A 19618-nucleotide genomic window follows, 5' to 3' on the forward strand; every position below is an offset into this window, starting at 1 on the left:
ACAGAGAGAGAGAGAATCGCCCCTCACACACACAAATCCCCTTCCACTGCATTATACGGCTCAGCCAAACCCGTCCCTCCCACATCGGTACCACGGTGCGACAACGGAGCGCGTCGGTACAACCCTCTCCAGCAGGACGGTAATATGTTTGACCACGACGGTACAACACCTCTCAAGCAAGGCGGCCACATCCTTGAGCATGACAAATACAGCCCCTTAACCATGACTGCACGACCCTTGGGCACGGTGGTACAATTCTTGAGCACGATGGTATGTGGCTTATAAGAGCACGAACGTGCAATCCTTGACCACGATGTTACAATCCTTGACCACGATCGTACAATCCTTGACCACGATGTTACATCCTTGACCACGATCATATAATTCTTGACCACGATCATACAATCCTTGACCACGATCGTACAATCCTTGACCACAATCGTACAATCTTTGACCACAATCGTACAATCCTTGACCATGATCGTACAATCCTTGACCACGATGTTACAATCCTTGACCACGATCGTACAATCCTTGACCACGATGTTACATCCTTGACCACGATCATATAATTCTTGACCACGATCATACAATCCTTGACCACGATCGTACAATCCTTGACCACAATCGTACAATCTTTGACCACAATCGTACAATCCTTGACCATGATCGTACAATCCTTGACCACGATGTTACAATCCTTGACCACGATCATACAATCCTTGACCATGATCGTACAATCCTTGACCACGATGTTACAATCCTTGACCACGATCGTACAATCCTTGACCACGATGTTACATCCTTGACCACGATCATACAATCCTTGACCACGATGTTACAATCCTTGACCACGATCGTACAATCCTTGACCACAATCGTACAATCTTTGACCACAATCGTACAATCCTTGACCATGATCGTACAATCCTTGACCACGATGTTACAATCCTTGACCACGATCATACAATCCTTGACCATGATCGTACAATCCTTGACCACGATGTTACAATCCTTGACCACGATCGTACAATCCTTGACCACGATCGTACAATCCTTGACCACGATGTTACAATCCTTGACCACGACCGTACAATCCTTGACCACGATCGTACAATCCTTGACCACAATCGTACAATCTTTGACCACAATCGTACAATCCTTGACCATGATCGTACAATCCTTGACCACGATGTTACAATCCTTGACCACGATCATACAATCCTTGACCATGATCGTACAATCCTTGACCACGATGTTACAATCCTTGACCACGATCGTACAATCCTTGACCACGATCGTACAATCCTTGACCACGATGTTACAATCCTTGACCAAGATCATACAATCCTTGACCATGATCGTACAATCCTTGACCATGATCGTACAATCCTTGACCACGATCGTACAATCCTTGACCACGATCATACAATCCTTGACCACGATCGTACAATCCTAGACCACGACCGTACAATCCTTGACCACGATCGTACAATCCTTGACCAAGATGTTACAACCCTTGACCATGATCGTACAATCCTTGACCACGACCGTACAATCCTTGACCACGATCGTACAATCCTAGACCACGACCGTACAATCCTTGACCACGATCATACAATCCTAGACCACGACCGTACAATCCTTGACCACGATCATACAACCCTTGACCACGACAGTACTATCACGGAACACGATGGCACGACATTGGAATACGAGGGCATAACCCTTAGGCATGCTGGCACCACACCAAAGCGTCGTACCGTCGCACTCAATGAATAATTCACTGAGTCATTATAACGTAGTGGTATATTATGCCACCTTCTCCACCGCCGATCCCTCAGACCCCTGGCCGCCCTGGTGGTGCGGTAACGTACCAATAGTGATTAACCCACGTCACCTGTTTTGAGAGAGAGGAAGAATTATCGCAGCATTTTTCAACATCAGGAATAATACACAGACACGGTAAGTCGAGAGACCGGGGCTCAAGTTTATCCTGATTACTGTCTTTGTATGGGAGTCGTTGGTGATGGGATGTATGACGTATTCAAGCTCATTCTACCTTATGACTTTCCTGTAAAACTGTCCTTCTGGCATATTACTCCTGCAAGGTATTTCTACTTGTTTTCCGTCCGGCGTGTTGCCGGAGGAAGTGGCAAGTAGAGAGAAAAGCCTTTTGGTCTGTTGAATCCTATTCTTCTACTGCTTTTAAGGGGAATGCATCTTTCGTAACTGCTTATTTCTTTAAGTAGTGTGAAGGCTAGAATACCTCGCCTGGACCTTAGGTCTAAGTATATATGTACCTTAAAGGCTTCTGGGCAGCTGGCATCAATCAAAACACCGCTTAACGCAACAAAAAAAAAAATATAAACATATACAAATAAATAAAACCCACCATTTGCATTTCCCAGAGAAACTCGCGTACCGCAACTGAATACTAATTACGAGGATTTGCATAATCTCACGTTGCACAATGTTAATGACTTGGTCTATCGCGCCGCGTCTGCTGGGGGGTGGGGCAACGAGACACCTCGAAAGCGACCGAACGACAACGGTGAAGATGACGGAAGCGTCCATACCATTCGGCGAAGGCAAAAACATATCGCCGCCAGACTGGCCCTTTGAGCACGACACCTTGAAATACAACGGGACGACCCTAAGGTAAGATGACCCGGGTCACATAAAGGTAAGGCCGCCAAAGACAAGAGTCGTACAACAGCTAACGTCTACTGGGACGAACCTGTGGGCTACGTCATTAAAACGTTTGGGATGACGAGGGGGGTATATGAATAAACGCGTCAGTTTCAACGTTTTATGCTCATGACCTACTTTTCGTCTTCCGCGTTGCTTCTGACGAGCTTGCTTACGCCGACCTCTCCAAGGTCTGCGTTCACTCCGACGTAATTCAAGTTAGCTGCGTCAGTATCGCAGTGACCTACGTCTACTACACGTCAACACTGACGCTTTAATTTCACGACACACGGTTCTGAAATGCGTGATCAGGAGATCTTTAAGCTTGACAGAACCTGGGGTGACGTCAACGTTCAACATTTCTCCACTTACAATGACAAAGCTTGAGTTACGCGACGACGTAAAATTTCAGCAATTAAGAACGAAACGCTCGTAGTTCTCTCTAAGGCATTCATCTTTCACGTCAATAAATAAATAAATAAATAAATGAATAAAAAAAAAAAATATATATATATATATATATATATATATATATATATATATATATATATATATTTTTTTTTTTTTTTTTTTTTTTTTTCATACTATTCGCCATTTCCCGCGATAGCGAGGTAGCGTTAAGAACAGAGGACTGGGCCTTTGAGGGAATATCCTCACCTGGCCCTCTTCTCTGTTCCTTCTTTTGGAAAATTAAAAAAAAAAAAACGAGAGGGGAGGATTTCCAGCCCCCCGCTCCCTTCCCTTTTAGTCGCCTTCTACGACACGCAGGGAATACGTGGGAAGTATTCTTTCATACTATTCGCCATTTCCCGCGTTTGCGAGGTAGCGTTAAGAACAGAGGACTGAGGCTAAGAGGGGAAAATCCTCACTTGGCCCATTTCTCTGTTCCTTGTTTTGAAAAGAAAAAAAAGAGGGGAGAATTTCCAGCACCCCGCTCCCTCCTCTCTTAATAGCCTTCTTCGACACGCAGGGAATACGTGGGGAGTATTCTTTCTCCTTTATTCCCAGCGATATATATATATATATATATATATATATATATATATATATATATATATATATATATATATATATACCCTCCCCATCTTACTAGTACTTCACAATTCCATCACAAAGACGTTTCCCCGTCTCACTGCATCACTCTAAAGTTTCCAGGTCCAACAAGGCCTTCCTATACTCCATCACATTACCCTTACCGGTCTAACGGGGTCTCCAATCAAACACCAGTCTACTCCATCTACTTCATCTACTCCATCACATTAAGCTCCCTAGTCTACCAGGCTCTCTCCGATCAAACGCACTAGCCCTATCCCACGTCCGACACTGGTGGGTCTTCACTTATTCCACTGCACTAAGCTACCTTCAACATAACCTACGACAAACCTAGTAGCATTTAACGTAATCTTAGCTTTTCAATTCCCTCACACTTGATGCACGAGATCACATGGATTTACTTGCACTATCAGATGCATGATTAATCCATGTGCTAAAAGTGAGAACGCGTTACCTGCTACACAGAAATGCAAGCACGCAGGTACAGCAAGCGAGCGCAAGCAACATTCCTTACTAGCTGTGTGGTTTGGAGAGGTACGGAGGTAGAGAGCCGACATTTCGTGTAAAAATAACAACCACAATTATCTGCAAGACGGTTTACAAAAAGAGATGAGGCTACGGTGTAAGTCTCGACATCAATATTTCCCGCTATTTGGCTCATTCTCTCCGGACTGGTAGCTCGCACACCATGTATTTACGTCAGAAAATCTCGTCAATCAATACGCGTATTTACAAATGACGTCAAACATGCGAGCGGATTTTCCCGCGCATTTGGCATATGTAAACAGAAGGGGGGAGGAGGGGGGGGGGCAAACCTGGCTTCATTTGCGAATACTATAAACTACCAAGACTGAAAAAGATAGTGCATAATATAAGAAAAATGATATGCGAAGCGAAAATTGCAGAAAATGACGCAACTCTACATCAAAATTACCAGACGAGCTGGACTTTTGCCATTGCGAAAGTGTCTTAACCGATTGCGCCTGGCTCGCGCTTCGACCACAGCACAACACGCACGCACGTACGTGCGTTCCAGCGGCTTACTAGGCTGCACGAGAGAACCTGAGGGCCTTTTATCTAGGCTGCACGAGAGAATCTGAGAGCCTTTTATTTATTTCCAGCACAAATGGCACCCAGCAAGGATGCATGATACATGTAACCACATCAAGGTCAAGCACTGACGAAAAAAAAATAAACAGACGCATTGAAACTACGTATCACGCCGTATATTCAGACAATTCCATTTTAGTCTACCATACTGCCTTCCACACAGTGTGTGTGTGTGTGTGTTCGTTGACAAGCTCAAGTCAAACATGCGACCCTCACCCACCTCAAGCAGTGAAGTCCATCGTGGTTAACTTGGTAGAGATGGTGGTGGGCAACTTGCTTGACTGCAAAGGAATAGCTTTTTCTACTTCATACCTATCTTATTTAGAGCTAACTTTTTCTTCATATTCTTCATAGTCATTGGTAACTTGAGCTAACTTTTTCTTCATATTCATTGGTAACTTTTTCTTCTTCATATCTATCTTACTCATGGGTAACTTTTTCTTCTTATCTATCTTATTCATTGGTAACCTTTTCTTCTTCATATATATCTTATTCATTGGTAACTTTTTCTCCTTCATATCTATCTTATTTATTGGTAACTTTTTCTTCTTCATATCTATCTTATCTATCTGTAGTTACCCCAGGATCAAGGCTCCGACACCCAGAGGCTGCGCTACATCTAGCAGCCTGCGTACTTTACGCGTTCTTAACCATGTCACATACATCAACATGTCACCTCTCCCCCAACACTCTAAGTCAAGCACAACAGCAACATATCATCTCTCCTCCCCCAACACTCTAAATCAATCGCATCGAATGTAAGCAGTTCTCAAAGGATGCGTTTCATCAAAATCCATATCATTTCTGTAGCGCCCCTTAGCTGGAAGTATAATGAATACAGTTGGCGAAAAAAAAAGAGAAAAAAGTTTTAGTTAAAACTACCGGACATGAAAAATCAAGTTCCATGGTTGTGCTATCAAGTATGGCTGACGTCACAAAGCTGACGCCTATGGTAATATCTGAAAAAAAAAAGATGGAAAATCAACAGTTTCCAAAAGATATAATCATCCATATGCACCAGAAAGGATGAGAGCATGAAGGCGGCAGACAAATATGGCTGAAGGAAGTTTGGAACGTTCGACCAGGGGGACTGCTCGACCAGGGGAACTGATCGACCAGGGGGACTGCACGACCAAAGGTACTGTTCGACCAGGGGGACTGCACGACCAGGAGAGGGGGTACTGCTCGACCAGGGGAACTGTGCAAAGAAAAGTCTTAATGTGTGACATATGCTTCGGCCACATCCTACTGACAGTTACTGCTGGGATCATAAAAAAGAAAACATAGATACAGCTGTGATTCCTTGTGGATAATAACAAAGTCTCGTCCAACCACTGGATGATTGTCCCCCAAAAACAAACCATTCAGAGATGCGATGAGGGTATAGGGGAACAACAGGATGATCATGGAAGGAGATGAGGACAAATACAGAGGGAGGCAACATCCTAGCTCCGTCACTAGCAACATTAATACGGTGAATGGATTGTAAAGGCCCGGGATACAATCACACCAGAAACTGTGGTGAAATCTCTAAAAAATGAGGGAATTCGATGCTCTTGCTGAAATCTCTTTAAGAAATGAGGGATCTCGATGCTCTTGATGGAACAGAAGGTGACTTGTTGTGGGATTATGATGATAATGACAGTGTGATCGAGTATGAAGATATTGACGATCCTATAGGTGAGGATGGTGTGGACCCATGTGGCCATGCTGTTCCAGGAGAGGAGGACTGGGGAGGAGAGCTATTTGCTGCTGAAGACGACCAAGATTTTGATGAATTTTAATGAAAATATTCAGAAGTGTGGTATCAACTCAATTTCAATACTCAATTCCTTGATAGAGGAACGGTATCCTTGTGCTGTCGTCACCTGGCACCCCCTGCGTATCGTAACTTTCTTTTGTCTCAAATCTAATGAGCAAAAATTGATGTTTCAAATTCAATGAACAAAGATTGATGTATCTATGAATGAACTTTTAAAAATGAATACTCAATGTCTCAAACTGCCCTGTGCCACCACCATACCGTAACTTACATTTGGTCGAGCTATCTCTAATGATGCAAATCTGCCATGGCAACTGTGTCAACACTCAACAGATAGTGGTGGTTCGTGTACCGTTGTAAGCAATAAGAGATTGAGGTGGATCATTACATTAGAAGTGAAACATCGAAAAGGTTTTTATTACTAGTATTCTCTTTGTGTAGATCTGTGGGTACTACGATACCGTATATATGATTTGATAAGTTAGCCTGAGCTTAGAACTTCGACAAAGACAACTAAAAGCACGTTGTCAGGTAAGTTACCCAACTGTAACTTGGTGAGCTTCATCTGCTGAAGGCACTGCACAACTTGTTACCACTAACTAGTATACAATTTGAATTTTCATCCTTTACTGGCAGTAACTGGTAAATATTCTTCATGTCTGAAGCTAAAAGTTGCTCCTGGTCATTGCCATCATGCACGGATTTCAACCTAACGAAACTATTACCCATGTACAGGTCGACTCCCCAATTTTTTGCCATAAAAATTTGGTTTTAGAAACTCGAACTATAGACGAGTATATACGACTGACATTTTCGTTCATCACAAATTATACTAATACGAATGTCCACATTCACAAAAGCTCTTGTCACGGAATAAAACGATAAATTCATTAATAAAAAGATAAATCCATCCATAAAGTGATAAATCCATTACTAAAGTGGATAAAAAGGAAAACCATTTGGCGCAATACCGTCTGACTCACCAGATCAGACTTATCGGCAGCATAGCCACCGCGACACGAGCGATCCAAACTTTGGGGGTCACGTAGCGCCAATCGGTGTCCACGGTACCGGACCCTAATTCACGCAAGCTTGGAGACTGTTACGAGCAGAGTTCACGCGCCCCGATTTCGGGTTGGGTTGGCGTTAAGTTAGGGTGGCAAAAGCGAGGCGAAATCGTGAGATCTTACCCGAAGTCTACTCTCGAGACCGCCCAGTGCCACAAGATACTAGAAACCGCTCCCGGGACTGAAGACAATATCATCTTCCCTCCGATACTGCACACACACACACACACACACACACTTGATCGCCATTTCCCGCGCTAGCGAGGTGTAGCAGGGAACAGACGAAGGGAGGCCATTCTTCACATCTCCTTGAACCTTCGCCCCCTCGCCCACCCTATAATTCATTTCCCCTTCCATGGTTCCTTTCGTTGTCATGTCCATTCCTGGGTAGCTAACACACTTCACTTCCTCCAGTTTTTCTTCATTCAAATTCACACGCCAACTAATCTATCCCTCAGCCCTCTAACACGTAATAAACTTACTTTTACTAAAATCATACTCTTAACTTCCTCCTTTCACACACTCTTCTAAACTCAGTCACCAACTTCTGCAGTTATTCTCTCGCTGGATCATCAGCAAACAGCAACAGACACTTTCCATACCCACTCATCCCCCAGAGACTGCATACTCGACCTTCTCTCCACGACTCTTGCATTTACCTCCCTCTCCGCCCCATCCCTAACAAATGAAACCGCCACCGTGAACATCTCTCACCCCCGCCGCAGACCGGCCTTCACGTGGAACCACTCACTCTCCTCACTTTCTACTCGTAACAGGATTACTCCCATAATGAAAACTTCTCAATGCTTTACGGTCACGTTGCGACTATAATATCGGCGTCTACGGTACCGGGAGCGGTGGCACATTGATGTGCCTAGCAAGACTGTCAGGATGGGTGAAATAAAAATGGCGAGGGACTGCCGCCAAATGCTTGCAAAAAGTAACGATGCAAAATCATCAGCTCCCGCATGAACTCTGCTCTCGCGTCCCCGTGCCTGCAGATCACTGGCACAGTATCACCTTCCCTCCAATATATATATATATATATATATATATATATATATATATATATATATATATATATATATATATATATATATATGTTCACCAAATGGCGTCCTAGCTTCGTCTCTTCGATGTATATCAACTGACTGTTATATTTCTCTCTTGTGTCTCCCCTGATGATGTGATTATTACACGAAAGTGCAGCTGGGAACTTATCGTGTTTCATTATCCCCGTGGACTAATAGGAATATATATATATATATATATATATATATATATATATATATATATATATATATATATATATATATATATTCCTATGAGTCCATGGGGACTCATAGGAATATCTTGATCACGCGCAAAATTGTGATCCTTTCCAATATATATATATATATATATATATATATATATATATATATATATAATTTCAGCATCCATACACCAGTTTTTATGTGCTGGAGATCCAATCATCCCGGGATAAGTTATCATATATTGGAGCCTTCCATCAGTCTCCAGATTCCACTGAATCACACTGAGATTAATCTTCCTACGTCATGAGACTAGAATGTCTCTTCCGTGGGATCAAATGGAAGAACAAAAGACCCCGGCCCACTCCAACCCCCGACGCCTTACCCGGAGGCATTTGAGAACTGACTGGGAGGCGGCCGGAGCTAATGGCTTCCCATGCGAGCCAATTAGCCTGCTGTCTTCCATCATTAGCCATGTGATGAAAACGGGACGGTGCATTCGAGACACACACACACACACACACACACACACACACACACACACACACACAAACCCCGTCCTTACACTCCCCAAGAGATCCAGACATTGCGTTCTTCATCACATTCTTGATTCATCCCATTCATCGCTATATTTACCATCACGGCGTCAACCCGAGACGTGCAAAACCCCGCAATCAACAGACTCGAACACGATTAACTAAACCGAAGATCCCTTGGTTGGTTACCGCAATGATTCACTCCTACATCGTCACCCAACACATCCCAATTGTCTCACCCCACACATCCATAAATCCTCATCACACACACACACACACACACACACACACACACACACACACACACGACAACAACCTGCTCATCTCGGGCCGCATTCCCAACTACATCATCCCACGCACAGCAAATGCATTACCCCACAATTCATACCATACCTTATCCACCCACACACCTCTACAATATACCCTATTCCATAATCAACTAAAACATCCCGACCTCAATCAATACATTCCTACCTCATCACTCCAAACCCTGCACACATGGCATGCCATTTCAGGTCCAGCGAAGGAGACAGACATCTATTACATGGCATGCCATTTCAGGTCCAGCGAAGGAGATGGACATCTATTACATGGGATGCCATTTCAAGTCAGCAAAGGAGATGGACATCTATCAACCCAGGCTGAAGTCGTCCTTCTCTCAGTGTAACAAATTTGAAATTTAAGATATTGCACACACATACCTTACGTAATGCACACATAACTTACGTCATGAGGAGGGGTCTAAAAGACCCTCCTAATGACGTTTCACGACTGCATCGGACGGTACGTCTTCCATCGAGATAGACACACTGCCATTAAAACAGACTTCCTAATGAGCACCGAGGAAGTGATATCCCGGTGATACAGACAGTAAAATTCACCGGTTACTCTGGGCAAGCAGTCTGCACAGTCTGCTGTGTGAAGTCCAACACCATCAGCGACTAACCTCAGCAGCAGTACTGGCAAGGTCATGCAGCCGGTCAAGCCCACCAGAGTTGGACATTCAAATCTTGTAAATATCTGGTTTGAACACGGAACAAAAAGACAATCAAGAGATTGGAGAGGCACCAGGGACGAGAGAGAGAAAAGTTGATGCATACGTAATACTGGGGAGAGGCACCAGGGACGAGAGAGATAAAAGATGATGCATACGTAATACTGGAGAGGCACCAGGGACGAGAGAGAGAAAAGATGATGCATACGTAATACTGGGGAGAGGCACCAGGGACGAGAGAGATAAAAGATGATGCATACGTAATACTGGAGAGGCACCAGGGACGAGAGAGATAAAAGATAATGCCTACGTAAGACTGACTCGAGGAAAACGAGAGCCACTGGGATAACAGATGTTATAGAGGAAAACAAAAAGAACTGAAAGCAGACAACAAAGGTGAATGAGTCTGTATAGACCTGAGGGAAAGGCGAGTGACAAACGATTATGTACACAACACGCAAATAATTATTCAACAGTGAGATTTCAAGTCGAATTGATAAAACACCTAGAGATTACATACTCACCTTAGGAACACCAGTTAAGGCTGCTTTAACTGTGACATAAACGTGCATTAGGGTTACATGAATTTAAACGAAAACAGGTGAAAGTAATGTGGCTGTAAAACAATCACGTCGTTTTAAAACCAGGAGAGATAGGTTTCTGGAGACATTAAAATAATTCAAAGACATTTAAACTACTATCTGGTCAAGGGCACGGCATTTATAGAGCAAAAAAAAAAAGTGTTCCGTCACCATGGCTGGTGCATGGACCAGGGAATTCAGTTACTGCTTGGAATATGAATAATAGAAATTCAATTATGCAAAATGAAAATATTTTGGGGAATATAGTCTGTATGCTGATGACAGAGAAATATTTTTGGTGAAGTTATTTCAAAATGGTGATGACTGAGATGGTGTATGAGCCAGCACACAAAATCTGCAAGTTTTGTATAAAAAAAAAATACAATCTTTGGGGCCGACAAAAATAAGGCGATTTTACAATATTTGTAAATCTCAAATACGACTGAATAAGGCAAAGATGTTTCTAAACAGGAAAAGACTCAGGTAACTTTTCAGCATGAACAGAGCATAACACAGACTCAGGTAACTTTTCAGCATGAACAGAGCATAACACAGACTCAGGTAACTTTTCAGCATGAACAGAGCATAACACGGACTCAGGTACTTTTCAGCATGTACAGAGGATAACACATAAGAGTTATTACAACTGAAACTGAAGTGGTTGAATTTTACCAAAGCAAAACTGCCAGTGTGGGTGTGTGTGTTGAAGGTGCCGCTCGCACCGAAGCAATCCATTCTAATGGAAGACATGGATGCAAAAAGCAACACACTGGCCATCCGACTGGAAACTGTGGGTATGGATATAGCAAAGTGGGGGATGCGACTTGGGAGGTTTATCGAGTGGGCCACTTCCGAATGTCGTCCTAAACACCAGTGGGCGCAAAGGACATTCTGGACCAATACAGATTCGAACTAGGATGTTTCACCCAATCTTTATATGGGTATTTTTCATCCGTTTTTACAACTGTTTCATCTTACTACAATACAAATGCAGTGGAAATCAATATTCAGTTAATAATACATTAGATTACAGTTATATTTTTGATATAGTATAAGTTGAGTATCCTTATCTGAAATGCCTAGGACCAAAAAGTGTTTCGGATTTTGAAATATTGTCATATACGTAATGATGTATGTGGAAAGCAGAATGGTATGGAAGCAAACCGGTTAGAAGTGAGACACACCTCAACGTTTCGACCGTTCAACGGTATTCCTCAGGAGACACTGGTTCCAGCATTCGACGGGACTGCGTTCAACAGCAAGGGATGGTCACCCGGTCGGACGGTTTTGCGTGTAGCTCTCTGATTTGATCGCCAGTCCTGCTACCTCCACTCGTTCACGGCGATCTCCGCTGCCTGACGTGACCAGCAGATGAACCTTGTGTTAACGTTATTCTCAATCCCTTCCTCTATGTAAGTTCTCACACTATAACTAAACGGTCGACGCCAAGGCAATTAAAGACAGCTGACAAACCGTTTAGTGACAGTGTAAGAAAGGAAGGGATTAAGAACAAAGTTAACACAATGTATGGGTTAATCTGATGGTCACGTTAGGCAGCGGAGATCGCTGTGAACGGGTGGAGGCTGCAGGACGAGCGATCCTACACGCCAAACCGTCCGACAGGGTGAGCATCCCTTACAGGGGAACACAGTCCCGCCGAATGCTGGAATCAGTATCTCCTGAGGAAGACCGATGACCGGTCGAAACGTATGTCTCAGCTCAAACCCGTCTGTTTCCATACCATCCTGTTTTCAACATTTGCCATGATGGATATTGAGATACCCTGAGGATGGGAGAAAGACTAAACACAGAATTTGCCATGATGGTTAATAGATATTGAGATACCGTGAGGATGAGACAAAGACTAAACACAAAATCCATTTATGTTTATATACAATTTATACACATTGCCTGGAGGTAATGTATACAATATTTTTTCATAATTTTGCGCTTGAAGTTTGGGTAACACTGAACCATAAGAAAGCTACGGTGTGTCACAACGTCAGCCAACCATGTGGACAATCTGCGGTTGTCTGGCATCACCTTCATTACTGACTCTGAATTCATATGCTACTGAAAAGTAATCATTTCTTACACTTATTCACACAGAGCAAAGAAGAAGCAAAAAACACCGAGTACTGCATGTTGGTCTGATGGTAACGATAGTAAGAAATTAGCGCTAACAGAGCGTAAGAGCCCAGCATTGGCAAGTGAGGCCAGGTGTGGAATTTTCCACTTATAATGTCATGTCGCCGTTCAAAGAGTTTACGATTTTCTAGTATTTAGGATTTGGGATGCTCAACCTGTACGTACTTGTTAAATAAATTACAAAATATTCTCATGCAATTGAGCTACAACCACTGATTAACCTGCAGTATGCATCTCCTATAATCATAAGCACTGAAATCATCACCCGTTACTTAGGAAATAAGATGGAATATACGATAAATTTATGAAGGATTCACAAATGAGGAGATACATGTGAGAACTGTAATCAATGACAAACAAGTTGCATTACAAGACAGTGACAGATATAATGCTGAAGAGGTTCAGCAAAAAAAAAAAAAAAAAAACTAAAATCTTAAATACCTTAGCAGTATGTTCAGCAAGGTGGATGACTGAAGAGAAGAGTCTGGAAGAGCAAAAAAAGATTTATAAGATCTCATGCTAAGACTGTGGGATATGAGTGCCCTACAAAATAAGAGCAAGTATTCAGCATGCCCTGCCATGACCTAGAAACAGCATGAAAGCGAAATAAACAAAAATTCAATCATTTAATATCTCGTGACTCAATGACATGCATTTCCTTATTTTCCATGAAATAACTAAGTTCCAACATCAGATAATTTACATGATAATACAATTATATCATATCTATATAATATATATATATATATATATATATATATATATATATATATATGAGAAAAACTGGAGGAAGTGAAGTGTTTTAGATATCTGGGAGTGGATTTGGCAGCGGAAGGAACCATGGAAGTGGAAGCGAGTCACAGGGTGGGGGAGGGGGGCCAAGGTTCTGGGAGCGTTGGAGAATGTGTGGAAGGCGAGAACATTACCTCGGAAAGCAAAAATGGGTATGTTTGAAGGAATAGTGGTTCCAATAATGTTATATGGCTGCGAGGCGTGGGCTACTGATAGGGTTGTATGGAGGAGGGTGGATGTGTTGGAAATGAGATGTTTGAGGACAATATGTGGTGTGAGGTGGATTGATCGAGAAACTAATGGAAGGGTAAGAGAGATGTGTGGTAATAAAAAGATTGTGGTTGAGAGAGCAGAAGAGGGTGTATTGAAATGGTTTGGTCATATGGAGAGAATGAGTGAGGAAAGGACTGACAAAGAGGATATGTGTCAGAGGTGGAGGGAGAGAAGTGAGAGACTGAATTGGAAGTGGAAGGATGGAAAGAAAAAGATTTTGAGCGATCGGGGCCTGAACATGCAGCACCGTGGGTGAAAGGCGTGCAAGGAATAGAGAATTGGAACAATGTGGTGTACCGGGGTCGACGTGCTGTCAATGGATTGAACCAGGGAATGTGAAGCGTCTGGGGTAAATCATGGAAAGTTTTGTGGGGCCTGGATGTGGAAAGGGAGATGTGGTTTCAATGTATCATACATGACAGCTAGAGACTGAGTGTGAACGAATGTGGCCATTTGTCTTTTCCAGCGATACCTCGCGCTACCTCACGCGTGTGCGGGGGGTGTCATTTCATGTGTGGCGGGGTGGCGACGAGAATAAATAAAGGCAGCAAGTATGAATTATGTACATGTGTATACATGTATATGTCTGTATATATATATATATATATATATATATATATATATATATATATATATATATATATGATCAGGGAAGTCCCACGATTTCTCAAAATCATTGCAAGTCCATCTACAAAGGCAAAGATCCAAGGCCGAGCTGCAACATTACAACATTGTTTGTGATATTCCTGGAAACATACTTTTGCTTGAGAGGTAATGTCATCGCTTACACATCAGAGGCAAAATGTTTTCCAAACTGATGAGCATTGTGCATCCCGGTCCCTCGCTTAGAGAACTAGTATCTGAAATATACTTAAAAAATCAATGGATCTGAATCAAGCATATTATGATCAATAAGGTTATAATTAGTTAACGTTGCTTTATGCAACACTTTTAAAATAGGTGAGCAGGTAAGTTTGCTAGAACATGAACAGTTTACCAAGGCTGTATCTAGCGAAGTAAAAGAGACAAAGTTTTTCCCAGTGAATTCGTTTGCAGTGTGCTGTTCCATGGATCTTTCATTTACGTTAAACGATGGTGATAAGGAATTAATCAACAGTTTTGGAGAGACAGGCAAACCCCGCAATATATACGTTGAAATGTATAGGTATGTATATGTGCGTGTGTGGACGTGTACGTATATACAAGTATCAACATGTTGGACCATTCTTTCGTCTGTTTCCTTGCGCTACTTCGCTAACGCGGGAAACAGCGACAAAGTATAATAAATAAATATAAATGAATATATATATATATATATATATATATATATATATATATATATATATATATATATATATATATATCCCTGGGGATAGGGGAGAAAGAATACTTCCCACGTATTCCCTCCGTGTCATAGAAGGCGACTGAAAAGGGGAGGGAGCGGAGGCTGGAAATCCTCCCCTCTCGTTTCTAATCTTAAATAAGAAGGGACAGAGAAGGGGGCCAAGCGAGGATATTCCCTCTAAGGCTCCTTCCCCTGTTCTTAACGCTACCTCGCTAGCGTAGGAAATAGCGAATATGTATGAAAAAAGAAATATACATATCATTACTGTGTTGCTGACTGGTTGGTAAGGATATTCATTCTATGTATGGATCATGGTGAAGTGCCTGAGGATTGGCGGAATGCATGCATAGTGCCATTGTACAAAGGCAAAGGGGATAAAGGTGAGTGTTCAAATTACAGAGGCATAAGTTTGTTGAGTATTCCTGGGAAAGTATATGGGAGGGTATTGATTGAGAGGGTAAAGGCATGTACTGAGCATCAGATTGGGGAAGAGCAGTGTGGTTTCAGAGGTGGTAGAGGATGTGTGGATCAGGTGCTTGCTTTAGAGAATGTATGTGAGAAATACTTAGAAAAACAGATGGATCTGAATGAAGCATTTATGGATCAGGAGAAGGTATATGATAGGGTTAACAGAGATGCTTTACGGAAGATTTTAAGAGTATATGGTGAGGGAGGTAAGTTGCTAGAAGCAGTGAAAAGTTTTTACCAAGGCATGTGTACAAGTAAGAAGAGAGGAAAGTGATTGGTTCCCAGTGAATGTCGGTTTGTGGCAGGGGTGTGTGATGTCTCCATGGTTGTTCAATTTGTTTATGGATGGGGTGGATAGGGAGGTGAATGCAAGAGTTTTGGAGAGAAGGGCAAGTATGCAGTCTGTTCTGGATGAAAGGGTTTGGGAAGTGAGTCAGTTGTTGTTCACTGATGATACAGTGCTGGTGGCTGATTCATGTGAGAAACTGCAGAGGTTGGTGACTGAGTTTGGTAAAGTGTGTGAAAGAAGAAAGTTGAGAGTAAATGTGAATAAGAGCAAGGTTATTAGATTCAGTAGGGTTGAGGGACAAGTTAATTGGGAGGTAAGTTTGAATGGAGAAAAACTGGAAGAAGTGAAGTTCTTTAGATATCTGGGAGTGGATTTAGCAGCAGATGGAACCATGGAAGCAGAAGTGAGTCACAGGTTGGGGGAGGAGGCGAAGGTTCTGGGAGCGTTGAAGAACGTGTGGAGGGCGAGAACATTATCTCGATCAAAAATGGTTATGTTTAAAGGAATAGTGGTTCCAACAATGTTATATGGTTGCGAGGCATGGGCAATAAATAGGGTTGTATGGAGGAAGGTGGATGTGTTGGAATTGAAATATTTGAGGACAATATGTGGTGTGGGGTGGTTTGATCGAATAAGTAATGAAAGGGTAAGAGATATGTGTGGCAATAAAAAGAGTGTGGTTGAGAGAGCACAAGAGGGTGTGCTGAAATGGTTGGGACACTTGGGAGAGAATGAGAGAGGAAAGACTGACAAAGAGGATATGTGTGTCTGAGAAGGAGGGAACAAGGAGAAGCAGAAGACCAAACTGGAGGTGGAAGGATGAAGCAAAAAAGATTTTGAGCAATCAGGGCCTGAACATGCAGAAGGGTGAAAGGTGTGCAAGGAATAGAGTGAACTGGAATGATGTGGTATATCAGGGACGACATGCTGTCAATGGATTGAACCAGGGCATGTGAAGCGTCTGGGATACACCATGGAAAGTTCTGTGGGGCCTGGATATGGAAAGGGAGCTGTGGTTTCGGTGCATTACACATGACAGCTAGAGACTGAGTGTGAACGAATGTAGCCTTTCTTGTCTTTTCCTGGCACTACCTCGCTAGGGGGGATACTATTTCATGTGTGGCAGGGTGGCAATGGGAATGGAAGAAGGCAGCAAGTATGAATACGTACATGTGTATATATGTATAAGTCTGTGTATGTATATGGATGTATACATTGAAATGTATGTATATGTGCATGTGTAAGCGTTTAAGTATATACATGTATATGTGGATGGGTTGAGACATTCCTCATCTGTTTCCTTGCGTTAACTCGCTAACACAGGGGATGGCGATAAAATATAGATATCACTACTTTAATACATTATTCACACAATCCATTTACAAAACTAAAACATAAATCACATGATCTGTTTTGTGTACATAATCTATCATATGATGAAGACAAGAAGGAAGAAAAGAGGGATAAGACCAAGAAAGTCACAGATGTGAGGAAGATGAAAAGTAACAGAGGAGAGATTGGATGAGGATGACAAGTGGAGGAGAAGGAATAATCTAAAGATGAGTGGGATAGGCAACACAATACTAATCGTGGCATTAAACTCTCAAGAGCTACTCATCAAGGATATGTGTAACTAAAAGGGCATGAAGGCTATTAATGATTTTCATCAATTTCGTAAACTATTACAAAAGGTATTCAACAAAACATAAATGTGCTAACGCAAACCCTTGCCAGTGACCCCCTCTTGTTATCTCTAATACACAAAGATGAAATGTCAATCTACTTAATGCTAATTTACAAACTACAATATGCCAATTTCCTTCATCCTATTTTGCATGTCCTATTACCTCTCAAATCTGATCATTCTCAGGTCATAATCAGAAACTAATATAATATAAATGTATACCTCCACAAAGCACTAATGAAAATAAATCTCCCACTAAAACTGTGCGAAAAACCACAACAAATCTTGATTATAATCAGGTTAAACTACGCAACCTTTACAAAATATGCTTAATCAAGAGGCACAGCTTATCCACTAGAGTTCAGAAAAACAGCACATGAACCACCACTTTCAAAGTTGATTACTTCTCATTATCTGATGTCAAAGGCACAAGTAAAACTTTCAGATTCAAGATGAACGATTTCCTCTGTAGGACATGTGGAGATTCTCACACCACAGGTGGGTACCAGGCAGTCAGCCAACACTTTCACATGTATACATTTTTCTTTATCTCTTCACATCATCAATAACAAACAGTCAAAAGCAAAGAAAAACAAATTACCCCCCATTCTGTTTAGCTTTCAGTGGATAAAGTATCATTTTAACTCAGACATCTTACTGTCTTATAATCACCAGTGTCTTTATTCACACAACACCAAGACCTCTTCTATATCGCTCCCACAGCTTCACAACCTCTCCATATATGAGCAGGAAAATGATGATCTCTTATAAAGCAAGACAGTCATCAACTGGATTCCATGCCATCCATTAACACATAAGGTAGAAAGAGTCAGTAGGAACATAAGGTAGGAGCATCTAAAATACTGCTCTAGAGTTGCCCTCTGCCAGTGGCCTGTTAAGGGTAAGGCAGTAATGACTAAGAAGAGGCACTGGAGTTCACTAGTTAAGGAGACTCTTATTGCAGTGGCCACCCCCTTCGAGGAGTTCCTGGAGAGAACAGGCATCAGAGATATAAAAAGATAGCATGGATAGAACAAGTCATTAAATCAAGCTATTTCCAATACCCAAACAGTAAAAAGCTCAGTCCCTAAGAAAAGGTACTTGCACCCTTCTTCTTCCTCATTCCTATATCTGTCATTAATGCTATCACAAGCGACTGTTTCATATCATTCTTTTTAAGTGACTGCTACCAGAATTAGACAGAAGAAGTATGAAAATCTTGCCAGAAGACATGAACAAGAGGCTTTTCAAGGAGGAAAAATTCCAGCTCCTCTGGGAAAGAGAAAATGACGAAATCAAAAACTGCATAGAATACCAAAAAGACCTAAAAGTGATAATGTCTGATGACCTTATCTTAAGTAAACAAAGAAGGCAACAACTGCATCATCAAAAGCATGAAAAAATTGTTGGATGGATCCCAAGGACTTTCAAGACAAAAAGACCAAAGATGACACTCTTCAAGTGCTGTTACTCTCACAAATAGAAAACTGCTGAGTGCTAACATCATAAATCAGAAAACAATCAGCAATCTTTCATGGCAGTTCTGATGCAGTAAAGAAAATGAACTAGCTA

General features: G+C 42.0%; 1 protein-coding gene across 3 annotated transcripts in view; it reads right to left on the minus strand.

Moving 5' to 3' along the window:
- Window positions 1-19618, minus strand: part of LOC139749205 (E3 ubiquitin-protein ligase ZNRF1) — a 271792-nt gene that overhangs the window by 250349 nt on the left and 1825 nt on the right. For all 3 annotated transcript variants that reach the window (XM_071662891.1, XM_071662886.1, XM_071662887.1), the window contains exon 2: window positions 13637-13679. The gene's annotated coding sequence lies outside the window, so the exon portion shown is untranslated. The remainder of the gene's footprint in view (window positions 1-13636; window positions 13680-19618) is intronic.

The sequence above is a fragment of the Panulirus ornatus genome, chromosome 6, assembly GCF_036320965.1.
Source record: "Panulirus ornatus isolate Po-2019 chromosome 6, ASM3632096v1, whole genome shotgun sequence".
NCBI lineage: Eukaryota > Metazoa > Arthropoda > Malacostraca > Decapoda > Palinuridae > Panulirus > Panulirus ornatus.